Source organism: Panthera uncia, chromosome E1 (genome assembly GCF_023721935.1).
Source record: "Panthera uncia isolate 11264 chromosome E1, Puncia_PCG_1.0, whole genome shotgun sequence".
Classification (NCBI taxonomy): Eukaryota; Metazoa; Chordata; class Mammalia; order Carnivora; family Felidae; genus Panthera; species Panthera uncia.
The window spans coordinates 14,113,356-14,126,055 of NC_064814.1; the positions used below are offsets into that span (position 1 = coordinate 14,113,356).

Consider the following 12,700-nt stretch of genomic DNA (forward strand, 5'->3'; position numbering starts at 1 on the left):
TGCCATCTGCAAAACGAAGACAAGTAGACTCATCCAGAGAACGTGCTAGTCCTCGGTCAGCCTTTTAGTAACGAGCAATTGTGAACAACCAATGCCACTCGATCGCTGTCAACGACACTCATTACTATTTTAGCATAAACAGAGAAACACAGCGGCTACCCCGGTGTAGTCACATTCAAAATTGGCATGTTCGGGGGGGAAAAAAAAGTTACTCATGAAACTTATCCTTTCATGAGTAAGTTAGTAGAAAAAGCAGTGAAACAGATGTTAAGAAACGTGTGTTTAGCTTCTGGGCATGACGGTGCTCTCCTGAAGAATCTTGTGTGCCCTATTTCTCCTTAGGAGGCTTCCCTTTCCTGATCTTCGGCCCTGCCTTTCTTGACAAAGTAGAAGTATAAAAAAAGTACAAAAAAAATGGCTACAATGTGCCATTACTCTTCATGCCATATAATTTTAAGGGATTTAAAAGCCCTAAGACAGCAAGCGATTAAAAGCCCTAAGACAGCAAGCCGGGAGGAGGCTCCGTTCAACCAGAACACAAAGAAGGACACACGGGCCACCGAAGGGAAAATGGCTTTTCTCTGCAGTGCCACTCAGGTGTGGAAGACAAGCCCCGAACTAACGACCGTCCGCCCGACGTACGTCGATGTCTCACTCCACTCGACTGCAATGTTCTACTACCCAGGCTGCCCTATGTTTAGCCTTCTATTTCTGATCTACTGCTTTCAACATTTCAGTCAGCACCACCAAGTAAATGCATAAGCCTTCACACGTGCATCACTTCTAACGCTCGCTCCACCCCCTTGAGAGGGCCCAGCCTCCACTCCTTGCCCTCCGAGTCGAGTCGCGGTGTGGTGTGCACAGGCCAGAGGGCCCGGCCTATCCTTCGAGTTCCCCAAATCCGCTGCCATGGAAGGGTCTCCCTTCCCGCCAATTTCACACCGGTGCCATCAAAAGTGCCCGTTGTGCTCAGATGTTTCCAGTTTAACTGAAATACTAAAATGGGGCAAACAGGAAGCATCAGACACAACTGCGGTAGTGACTTATTAATCACGAAAGCAGAATTTTAGTTGCATTTTAACCTTTTGCCAGGAAAAAAAAAAAACAGCTTTGAGATGATGGAAGCCTTTGGTACAAACAAGCTGCCTGTGAGAGTATCAAGCTGACTTATACTTTTCACGTAGGACTGATTCTGCTTCCACGATTTCTTAACTATCCTCCCGGAAAGAACATCTGTCAAGCCAACTGGTATGAATCTGTCAGCTCTTCATCAAGGCAGGCAGACCTGTTCGAAAAGCTCGTGTGCTGTCCACGGAGACAGGAAAAAAAATAGGAAATGAAAAGTGACTTCACGGGCCAAAGTGATAGAGCCCTCTTAAGGGGGTGCCAACGACGAAGAAAACAATGCTGGACGAAGCTTTGTCTTTCCCATCTCTACAGATCTCTCACCAGACCTTGGCCGGGATGAACTGTTACCATGAACCAAAAGGATCACAACAGTTGCCCGGAGTTGGACAACCAATCAGGGCCCAGCCTGCTTCTCAACATTAAATGATATATAAACACTCCAAGCAGATCACAAAGGAGTCAGTGTTCAACAGGAGAACCAAAATGAGGAACCAAACCTCCATCTGTTGAGGCGAAACGGCCAACCAGACATTTTTGTTTAATAGATGAAGGCTCATTTGGCAGGGTCTCTGTCTGTGGTGCCGCTCCCACAAACCCTACCAGACAATACCAGGGGCAAAAAACCCCCTTCAGAACGGCTCCTTATAATCTGAAAACAGTCAGAAGATGATCTAAAGGTTGGCAGCTTGTTGCTGTCTGATTTTACAACAGTGTTGGAACATACACCTGGGTACGTATTTCTAAAGTTACTTTTATTTTGAGACCTTCTGAGAAGTTCACCACACCCTTCAAAATAAATGAGGATGTCTTAAGGTGTCAGAGAGAGGTCTGGCATCACCACACCCAAGGAACTGACTTTGACATCACTTAAAAAACACCAACAGTAAATCCGAATACATCGTAAGCAAGCCAAGCACCTGTCCTCTCACGGCAAGAGCATAAATACCACGCCAGACCTCTCCCTTCTTCCTGCAACCAAGTCCCATAACGTGGTCCTGGTCCAGGGGAAAGAACCCTGGTAAGACTCCAGTGGCCCAGGCCTCTCACCCTGAGTCCTGGCTAGAACGCATTAGGCAAAATGTATACTACCCACCCACCCCCACCCGCCCCAGGTGCCTCACCTATGAAACAGGACAATACCGTCTATGTCTTCCTGCAGATGTCTGAAGGAAAATGGAGGTTACAGGTATGAAGACACTAAGTAAAAAACACATCACTAATGTTAAGATACTATCTCCCTCTAATCTCTCAGAGACTATGTTTCTAGTCAAGCGGTTTTCAACATTTTTCCTGGAATGAACTTCAGACTGCTCTTCTGTAGCGGGCCCCATTTCTCACCGGTTAACTTCGTCGGCTTAGACGCCTTAATCAAGCCACTGGTGTTCACCGCCTCCAGTTAAAAATAATCCTGCCACTTCTACCACTGATTTCTGTACCTTTTCTCTGCTTATCCTCTGCTCCCCACACTACCTCCCCAGCACACCGTTCAAGACCGAAAGCAACAGTTTTAACTCTATTTAGGAGGGAAGCACTTCTGAAGTTGCCCAGCACCAAGGAGGCTTCTGGGGCAGGTGAGACTGCACTCTACAAGCGGCCTCTCTCTACCTGGTGCCTGGTGGGCTTCCAAGATGGGAACATTATACCGGACCCGGATAAAGTCCTGAGCGTAGCGGACATAAGAATCACAGAAGGGTCAGGGTGAGAAAGGATGCCGAGAGTGGCCAGCATTGCCCCACCGGGTGCCAAGGGCAAGCTCCGCTCCTTCTCCCCGCTTCGGAGTGTGACCCGAGAACTTCCCAAGGGAAGGCCGAGGGTTTCACGGCCACAGCAGGTGAGAGGACGCACAGATCCGGGGCGCTTGTGCATCCGCCACCTTCCGTCCCGAGCCGAGGCGAACCCCCACCCTGCGGGCACCCAGGGAGAAGAGTAGGAGGGGCGGGCTCGGCGGCAGGGGAGGCTGAGCGCGGGGTCAATGGGGGCGTTGCGTTGGGGAAGGGGAAGCAGGGCGCCCCTATGCGCGCTCTCGGCGAGCGTGCGGCCTGCGGGGGTGCGAGACGAGAGCAGCGTGCGACCTTGGCCCTGGCAGCGTGGTGCGAAGCGAGCGCCGGCGGCCGGCCGCCGGGGGCTCGCGCGCGAGTGGATCCGACCGTCCGCGCCGCGGACCCCCACCATTCCGGGCGGCGGGCCAGGTCGCGGCCCGACCCCGGGCTGTGGGGCGATTCTTCCCCGCCGTTCCCTCGGCGCCCCGCTCGGAGTCCCGGGATCCCGTTCAGTCACTTACCGGCTGAGCGCCGATCTCCCCAACCAGCGAGTGTCGCGCTCCCCTCGCCCGCGGTCTCCCGCCGTCGGCCGCCGACCGCTGTGCTCCGGGACCACGGTCGCCCCGCCCCGGCCTCGGGCCCCGCCCCCCGCCACCGCCTCGGGCCCCTCCCCCCCTCCACCGCCTTCCAGGCCGCCCCCGGGGCCACGCCTCCCCCGGCGGCTGCAGATTTGTCCTGCTTCGCGCCTCCTTGCTTTGGCCGCACCTCCGCCTTTGGCCCCGCCCATTCCTCCAGTCTAACCAATGAGACGTCTCGCCCCGTCATACGGCCCCCTAGCAACGATTGGCTAACAAGGCCTTGTTTCCAGAAATGGGCACTATTTCCGGACAGTGTTTATAGAGCAGAGATTGCCAGGCGGACAGATTGACAGAAGGCGGAGGCGGCCGGGGTGTTGGTGCAACCGCACATGCGCGCTGGGCTTCTGGCAGTCTTTTTATGGGTTGCGTGCTTCTGGACATTACGGGAAGGAAGGGCGAGTGTGCGCATGCGTGGGCCCCCTAGGCCTCGGACTAAGGTTACCTTGGAGACGACGAGGCGCTCTTGCTCCTGGATCTGGTCCTGCTTCCTCTTTGCAATTAGCCTCGGTGTGGTGGTTGGGGGGGAGGGGGGAGCGGGGAGGAGTAGAAACACTTTTATTGAGCACTTACTGTGTGCCCCGCGCTGTAGACTCCCTGAGGACGAGTAAGACAGGTTCTGATGCCTTACCTTGAGAAGATTGGGGAGCCTAGGCCCTTCATGGGTCAGATCCAGGCCTGGATTTGGATCCAGGACGTGTTGAAATCCAGGCCTGAGGAGAGCTTGCTGATGGAGTGGTGCAACCCCTTTCTACGGCCAGGGAGCAGCGTGGTGAGAGCGCTGCGCGAGGCATCTCCTCGCTGGGTTTACAGGTTACAGAGCCAGAGAGAAGACTGGAACGTTACCTGTGCAAGAAAAGGACCTGGAATCTGAACATGCTCCAAGGTGTCAACAGTGCTTCTTTCTGAATGGGGAGTGGGGAGTGGTTAGGGAGGTAGGGGTATTTTTTTCTTTTCTAACCTTTGCCTATCTGTGTTTTCCAGTGTTTCCACCGTGAGCTTGTATTTTATTTGTAATAAAAAATTACAAACTTAAAAAAAAAGTTTGCAAAATAAAAGATACACCCCTATCCGGGCACCCCACCTCCTTTGGTGGTCCACAGCAGGCAGGTCTGGTAACTGGATCCAGTGGTGGGATTAGGAAGGCCCAATCTGAGATGTCTTGGGAAGCAAGGATCATGCCATCTCTGAAAGTGTTAGAACAAAGACCCCAGGAGCTGTCGTTTTCAGGCGGTCTGTGGTAGCTCAAAGCCTATTTTTGGAGGTCCGTGTTGTTGGGGGTTACCCGAGGCCAGGGGTCAAAAACTCGCAACCTAAGGGCCTCACCCACTCACTCAGGCCACAGATATGTTTTGTTTGGCTGGCGGAATGCTTTGTTTTGTTTTGTTTTGTTTTTAAAATTTAAATGCCTTAGAGCAGTTCCTCACAGCCTCTGCCTGTGTTGTCTTACACCCAGCCACTTAGCTTATGTCAGTCATCCTTGTCGCCCCTGAAGCATTTGAAGTTGTGGTCCTCAGTAATGCCCATGCTTTGGAGCTGGATGCCGTCTGCTGTATAATTGGTTCTGCCACTGGCCAGCTTGGGAGATGGCGGGCAAGAGAGAAGCTGGGGGCCCCTAAAATTCCTTCCAACCCCAGGGTTTTTCATTTCAGTCACTCTGGGAGAGGCAGAGCTTGGCCAGATGGTGGTTTACACCTTGGTATCTTGCCTCTCCCACCACCTATTTGCCTCTGGGCACACCACTTCTCAGGAAAGACGTGGGCACGGGCCCAGAGTCTGCAGACGCTCCCTGGCTTGCCATCGTTGCTATAAGACACCCAATGCCCACATACTTTGCCCAGCTCGCCTTGACACTTCTTTGGTCTGGGGTCCCCTGCATGTACCTACCCACTCCGTCAAGATGATCTGTCTTAGAATCTATCCACTAACCCTAGTGTGCGTTAGTGGGAGAAAGTGACGGCTTGACCCCAAGTTGCAACTCCCATAAAGGAAATTCACATCAGGTTGCAGCGAGGAACGAACTGTTACAGACCAGTGAGGAGGGCATTTGGGACAAGCAGGGCTTCGTGGTTTCGGCCACCTTTCTCAGGCCTTTCCAAGCCCCGCTGTGTCCGGGGGGGCTGTGAAGTGAGGAACAACACAATACCCACTCCAAGTGAGCGCCTTGGAATCTCTGAGTCTTGAGATGCCTACGTGTCTTGGAAGGAGAGCTTCAGGGTAAAATTATTTCCTCCCAGCCCAGCCAGTTAAGTCACAACAACCTGGAAAGCCTTCTAGCCTTGAGTCACTTGGGCAGCCCCAGCTCTGCTTTCAGTAAAAGAAATAGACATTTACAGGGTGACTCACACCTGGAGCAGGGAGCCAGGTTCTCAGCACTCAAGGATTTCCACATCCTACCCCAATGGTTCGGGTCTGGAAAAGGGGTAAACTGTGCTCTTCCAAAAAGACTAGCGACTTCTGTTTTTTTAAGACCTTGCATGGGGCGCCTGGGTGGCGCAGTCGGTTAAGCGTCCGACTTCAGCCAGGTCGCGATCTCGCCGTCCGTGAGTTCGAGCCCCGCGTCGGGCTCTGGGCTGATGGCTCGGAGCCTGGAGCCTGTTTCCGATTCTGTGTCTCCCTCTCTCTCTGCCCCTCCCCCGTTCATGCTCTGTCTCTCTCTGTCCCAAAAATAAATAAAAGACGTTGGAAAAAAAAAAAAAAAAAAAGACCTTGCAAAAACGGCACCAGACGCTTCTAAGTGCCTCGTGGGGTGACCTCCCTGAATATTCACTCTCGCGTGGGCTTTCTCAACCTGGCGCTATTGACGTTTGGGGTTGCGTTGGATCACTTTTTTGTCGTGGAGGGCTGTCATGCGCGTCGTAGGATGTTAATGAGCACCTCTGTTCACCTCTGTTCACCACCCCCCTACATCCAGTTGTGACAACAAAAAATGTCTCCGGACATTGCCACGTGTCCCCAAGGAAGCAGAATTGCACCGCCCCCCTCCAGTTGACGACACTTACAGTCTAACCCCATAGAGTAGGTACTATTATCATCAACCCTCTTTTACCGATGAGCAAACTGAGGCTCAGAGAGAAGTGACTTGCCCAAGGTCACTTTGCTATAACAGAAGAGCTGGGATTCAAACCAGGTGCGGCCCCAAGGCCCCTGTCCTCCTGCATGCAGGACTCTGCAAAAAGCCTTTGGGCTTCAAGGAGCGATTTGCCCATCAGTTCTGTAGAAGAGTAAGTGACTCGTGTGCATCGGTGAGACACTGCTCGAAGCTCCTTTGATCATTTTGCCTCTTCTGTTTGCTTTGGAATGAAGGAAATTATGTTCCGGTTTCTATTTCCTTAGTCAGCACAGTTCACGGTGTCCAGTCATGTCTAGTGAGAAAGTGGCTAGTGAATCATCTGAGTGTCTGTGGATCTCAGGCCCCAAATTCCTGTGAGATCCTGAAGTTATACTTGCGAAGAACTCAGATGGGAGGCTGAGATCAGAGATGACTAGGGGCTGGGGGTGAACGTTCCCAGAGAAGAGGCAGTTTAACCTTCCCCATCGGAGCCTGACGGGGGCCACAGCCATGGTGCTGTCACCGCCCTCCCTGGCTTGGACCTGTCATTGCTGCCACCCAGTCTGATGGTTTGTGGGGGGGCTGGGGAGGCAGGAGAGGGAATGGAGGCAGGCGGTGGTTTGTTACTCCTCCTTCAGTGACCTCATGTTGGTAGCTTAATATTGGAGAAGATGAGAGCGTTTACACTGTGGAAATTGGCAAACGGGATAAGCCAGGGCTACCTACCCCCGAGCGGGTCGTTAAACACTTATCAGTACACTATTGCATGCAGATCCTGGACCCTGATCATCTTCCGCCAATTCCCACCGCAGGGGAGATGGACGGGGGCATGGCGAACCATAGACCTATTGGAGAAGAGGAGGAGGCACGGTGACATGGGTAAGGAGAAGAGGTGCCCATCTCTGCAAAGGATGGAGCTGACTGGCCGGGAGTCTCTGTGGGGCACTGAGCAAAAATGACCTTATCAAGAGCAGGTCCTGGACGTCCTTTCTGATACCCTTCCCAACTTGGGAGCCCTCGTAGGGAGCCCTGGGTTAAGGCTTGACTCAAATTCTTCTTCCTTCCTGACTGGTTATCCCCTCCTAACTCACCTCCCTGCCTCCAGTCCCCTCCCTTACCAGCCTCAACCCTCCTAGTGGCTTCAGTCCTCCTAAGGGACCATTGTGGTTACGTGTTCCAACTCCATGTCCCAGCTTCTCCTGCCCTTGAACTCCTCCCCTTTATCTTCTTCCTCTCTCCAAACGTGATCAAGTCTCCCCAGCCTAAAAACAGACCAATAATAATAAAAACCCCTTCTCCCATCCTGGCTTTCCCCTACACTGTTGGCCAAACCTTCTTTCCCCTCCCAACTCCCAAACTTCTTGGTACTCTGGATATCCGTTTCATCTCCCACTTGTAGGTTCCCCTGTAGTCTGGTTTCTGCCCACCACCCCCTCTCTCCATGGATACCCTAATTGCCCCCTTGTCCGATGACCTCATCTCAGCTCTCATCTACAGCCACCACAAGTGCGGTGCTCCGTGCACCTGCCGGGCCAGGTCCTAGGGAATGCAGAACCTCTAGACCTCTTCCTGCCCTTAAGGAGCTTCCAGTCTAGTGGGTGGGCAGACCTTGACCAAGTGACTAAGTCATTCCAGGTGATGAAGGCAACAAAAGGGAGCATAGAATAGATTGTATCAGGCAGGGCCCAAGTAGGCAGGCAGCACTCACTCTGAGTTTTTAAACATGCAAGGAATTGGTTACGTAAAGGATGGAATTGCTGAGAAGCCCAGGAGGAGATGGCCAGATATTCAGGAATCCACTGCTACTCCTGGGCTGGAGGTTCTTGAGGGGGGAAGCAGTGCAATCAGGGGCTGGGGGCCAGGGTCTCTTGGAACAAGTGGGAACCAGAGAAGAGACACAACTCCTTCTGTAGACATTACTCCAGACCAAGAGGGATGAAGAGTCTCCTTTCCTTCTATCTTCCACTCTCTGGTCTTCTGCCAGAGCCTCTCATCAGCCTGGGAGACTGCAGGGATCATTCACCAGTGCAGAGCTAAGCTGAGACCTGAAACTAAGCTGAGACCTGAAAGGTGAAGAGGAGAGAGAGGGAAAATATTACCAGCCATCATGGGCATTTTTTTAAAAAAGGCATAACTTTTTTTTTTTTTTTTTTAGAGAAAGAGCAAGTGAGCATGAGCAGGGGAGAGGGGCAGAGGGAGAGAGAGAGAATCCCAAGCAGGCTCCGTGCTCAGTGCTGAGTCTGTTGTGGGGCTTGATCTCATGACCCTGGGATCACGACCTGAGCCAAAATCAAGAGTCGGACACTCAACCGACTGATCCACCCAGGCACCCCAAAAGACTTAAGATTTTTAAGAGCTGTTTTAGGTTTATAGCAAGATTGAGCGGAAGGTGCAGATTTCCCATATGTATCCCCATTCCCACCCATGCACAGCCTCCCACAGTCTCAACACCCCCCACCAGAGTGGTGTTTTTTATTTTAATTAAAAAAAAATTATTTTAAGTTTCTTATTTATTTTGAGAGAGACAGAGACAGTACAAGTAGGGGAGGGGCAGAGAGAGAGGGAGAGAGAATCCCAAGTAGGCCCCATGCTGCCGGTGCAGAGCCCGATGTAGGGTTTGAACTCATGAAACTGTGCGATCATGACCGGAGGCGAAACCAAGAGTTAGATACTTAACTGACAGAGCCATCCAGGCACCCACCCCCGCAGAGTGGTGTTTTTTAAATAATTTAACAACCAACCAACCAATGAACCTACACTGACCCCCTAATCACCCAAAGTCCATAGCTCATATTAGGGTTCATTCTTGCGGCTGTATATTCTATGGGTTTGGAAAATGTATAATGACAAATATCTATCATGATGGCATCATACAGAGTATTTTCACTGCCCTAAAAATCCACTGAGTTCTGTCTCTTCATTCCTTTCTTCTGTCTCAACCCTGGCAACCACTGATCTTTGTACTGTCTCCATAGTAATAAATAAATACATCGTGATATATCCAGACAATGAAATATTATTCAGCACTAAAAAGAAATGAGCTAGCAAGCCACGAGAAGACATGCAGGAAACTTAAATGCTTATTACTAAGTGAGGGATGCCATACAGTGTGGAGGGTAGAAGGAAGCCCTGGGTAAGATAAGAACACATAGAAGAGATCAAAGAAGGCTTCCTGGAGGAGGTGATGCTCGAACAGATTGCTGCCAGGTACACTAGCAGCAAGCCAGGTGAATGAGGCGGGAAGAGCATTCTGGCCGAAGGAATAACGTGCAAAGGTAGGTAGGAGGGAGGTTCTGGGAGGAACAGGTGTGTCAGCTTGGGACAGAATGTATCCAAGGTGCTTCTGGCTCCCTCAGTTGTCCTTCTTGGTTGTTGTTTACCAAATTAATACCTTTCTCTCTGACCTCGATCTTGAGTTTCCAACTGGAATTTCCAGGGGCCTGTCAAACATTTCCACTTCTAGCCACCTGACATCTCCAGCTCTGTCTACACAGTGCCCCAAACCTGTTCTTCACCCATCTCTCCCTGTTAATGACATCACCTTTCGCCCCAGGAACCTCCATCACCTCCTCTTGCCAGCTCCCCCCCAAGCCGTGTTGACTCTGTCTCCATAATGCCCACTGTGTCTGTGGCCTCCCTTTGTCCCCCCTTTCTGCCAGTGCCCTGGTGACGTCCCACCACCCCTCTTGCTTCCTATCATCGTCATTCCAATCCTTCCTACTCTGTCCTGTCACTGCCTTGCTCAAAACTCTCAGTGGCTCCCCATTGCCTACTGATAAAGTACAAGCTTATTATCTGGCTCTCAAGGTCCTCACAGCCCAGCCCCACCTTAGTATTTGCTGTTACTTTTTACAACTTCCTTGCGGACACCCTTCTGTACTACCAACCATTGCCCAACCCACCCCGTGTGTGGTGCATGTAGAGGGGGGGCGCGGTCCTGCAGACTGAAATGCACCCCGCTGGTTCCGCCTGCCAAATCACACCCACCCCCCAAGGCCCTGATGAAATGCTTCCTCTCTAAGATCACACTTCGTAGGTGATTGCCTGCCTCATCTCCTTAACAGACAGTAAGTGCCTTGAAGACAGCCTATAATGTCAACTGGTGAGTTGGTATTCAGTAAATGTGTGTTGAACTGAATTGGCTCAAAACCATTCCTCAGATCAAGAACCTCGATCCGTGGCTCCTTATTGTCAACCACTTCAGGAGCCTGTTTCTAGTGGCTTCCCAGGTTCCATTTTAGGTATCTAACTTCACTCCCCCACCCCCACCCCCGTTCCCCAAGATGTGTCCCACAATCAATTTCAACTCCATGCTAAAAGTGCGGAAAAAACAGAAAGGATAAAATACATCCTCTCTGCCTTCCCTGTATCTACAAGGGTGGATAAGCTATCCATACTTTAATAGCTAGTATAATAATAGTTTAAAATAATGTCTTTTGCTCATGGGTTATCCTGCCTATTCTTTCTTAAGATTGGAATTCTCATTTTGCTCGTAGTGGCGACCTGCTCGGTTTTAAAGTCTCCCTTGCGGGTGGCCATGTGACACAGTTCTGGCCGGTGAGGTGTACATGCAGAACTCTGGATGGGGCTTCTGGGAAAATTTGTTAAAAAGGGCCAGTCCAGCTGGCACATGCCCAAAAGCCTTTTGTCCTTTGCCTTATGACCCTCTTCCGTCTGGGATGTGGACCCACTGCCGGGAGATGTAGCAGCCGGTGTTGGAACCTAAGAATGAGAACCTCACTCTCTGACGGCAGAGGAGAAAGTGAGATGGGCTAAGTCCCTGATGGCCTCGTTGGAACCGTGGTACAACCAGGGACTGCCCACCCGCTAGGGACCTCTGTCCTCCAGCTCCTGCTACATGGTGAAGCCACTCCAGCTGAGTTTCTGCTACATGCAATACCGACTTGTTCGTGGAGATTTGTAACAATTTATCCATCTTGAGAGTTCTCGATAGGGAGAAATGGCCCGGGAATGAAATCCCACTCTGTCAAAAGCCTTTCTGTGTGATAAGCTTGTGCTTCTGAGGGATTGTGTAACATGTGGAAACAGTAGAGACAGGCGGGTCTGTGACCCAGGTCAGTTCGAGTGCCACTCCTACTTTCTGAGAAAGGGAACCTCTCCTGGGCAAAAGCCATGGAAGGAGATAAGTGACTGAATGGGCTGGAGAGAATGCCAGAAATTTCAGTGAAGGCCTATGTGATTCTGCTGCTGATAGGCCAATCAGGACCAAGATGTGTTTCACTCAATTAAGATAAAAGATGCTCAGATGAGGTAAAGGGAAAACCCAGGCGTTAAGATTCAGAGATTAGAGCACATGGCAGAGAGGAGAGTGCTTTCACAAATCTGTGCCGTTCTCACGGAGCTCTCCTATAAACCACGGCTTCCCAAAGGGGGGCACTTGGTCCCCCGGTGGTGCACCAGACTGTGTGTGGTGGGCCAGAGCCCTAAGTAGCATTGATGTCATGCTGAGAAAGCTGTTCTCTTCCCAAGTCTTGTTTTGATTTGTCTATTCCTTGAAGAGTCGATGTGAGATGTGTGCACTTGGTACAAATTATTTTTTTAAAGCACTGGGTTAATGTTTATTTATTTTTGAGAGACAGAGACAGAGCGCGAGCAGGGGAGGGGCAGAGAGAAGGAGGGAGACACAGAATCCGAAGCAGGCTCCAGGCTCTGAGCTGTCAGCGCAGAGCCTGACGTGGGGCTCAAACCCACGAACCATGCGATCATGACCTGAGCCGAAGTCGGATGCTCAACCGACTGAGCCACCCAGGCGCCCCTGTACAAATTTCAAGAGTATGCTGGACCCATCTCCGGCCAGAAGTTTTCCTTTTTTTGAAACAACCATTCTTACCAGTTTCTTGTATATTTTTCCAGACATGTGTCATGCATCTACAAACACACACAGTCATATAGCTGTCTTTTAAAAAAATTAATGGAGGCATGCGCTACACGACTGCTGTGTGTGTACCTTGCTTATTTCACTGTACATATCAGTGAGTTCCATGTAGTAAAGACTGCATCCTATCCCATTGTGTGGCTGGTATGTAATTTACTTGGTCCCCATTGATGGACTTACCCATTTCCAACCATTTCCTATTACAAGAATTGTTGCCTTGTACTTATTT

General features: G+C 51.1%; 1 protein-coding gene across 1 annotated transcript in view; it reads right to left on the bottom strand.

The window, feature by feature from the left end:
• The window catches only part of MAP3K14 (mitogen-activated protein kinase kinase kinase 14), a 43,094-nt gene extending 39,586 nt beyond the window's left edge, over positions 1-3,508 (bottom strand). Inside the window, exon 1 of the mRNA XM_049636307.1 lies at positions 3,410-3,508. The gene's annotated coding sequence lies outside the window, so the exon portion shown is untranslated. The remainder of the gene's footprint in view (positions 1-3,409) is intronic.
• Positions 3,509-12,700: the final 9,192 nt, after the last annotated feature.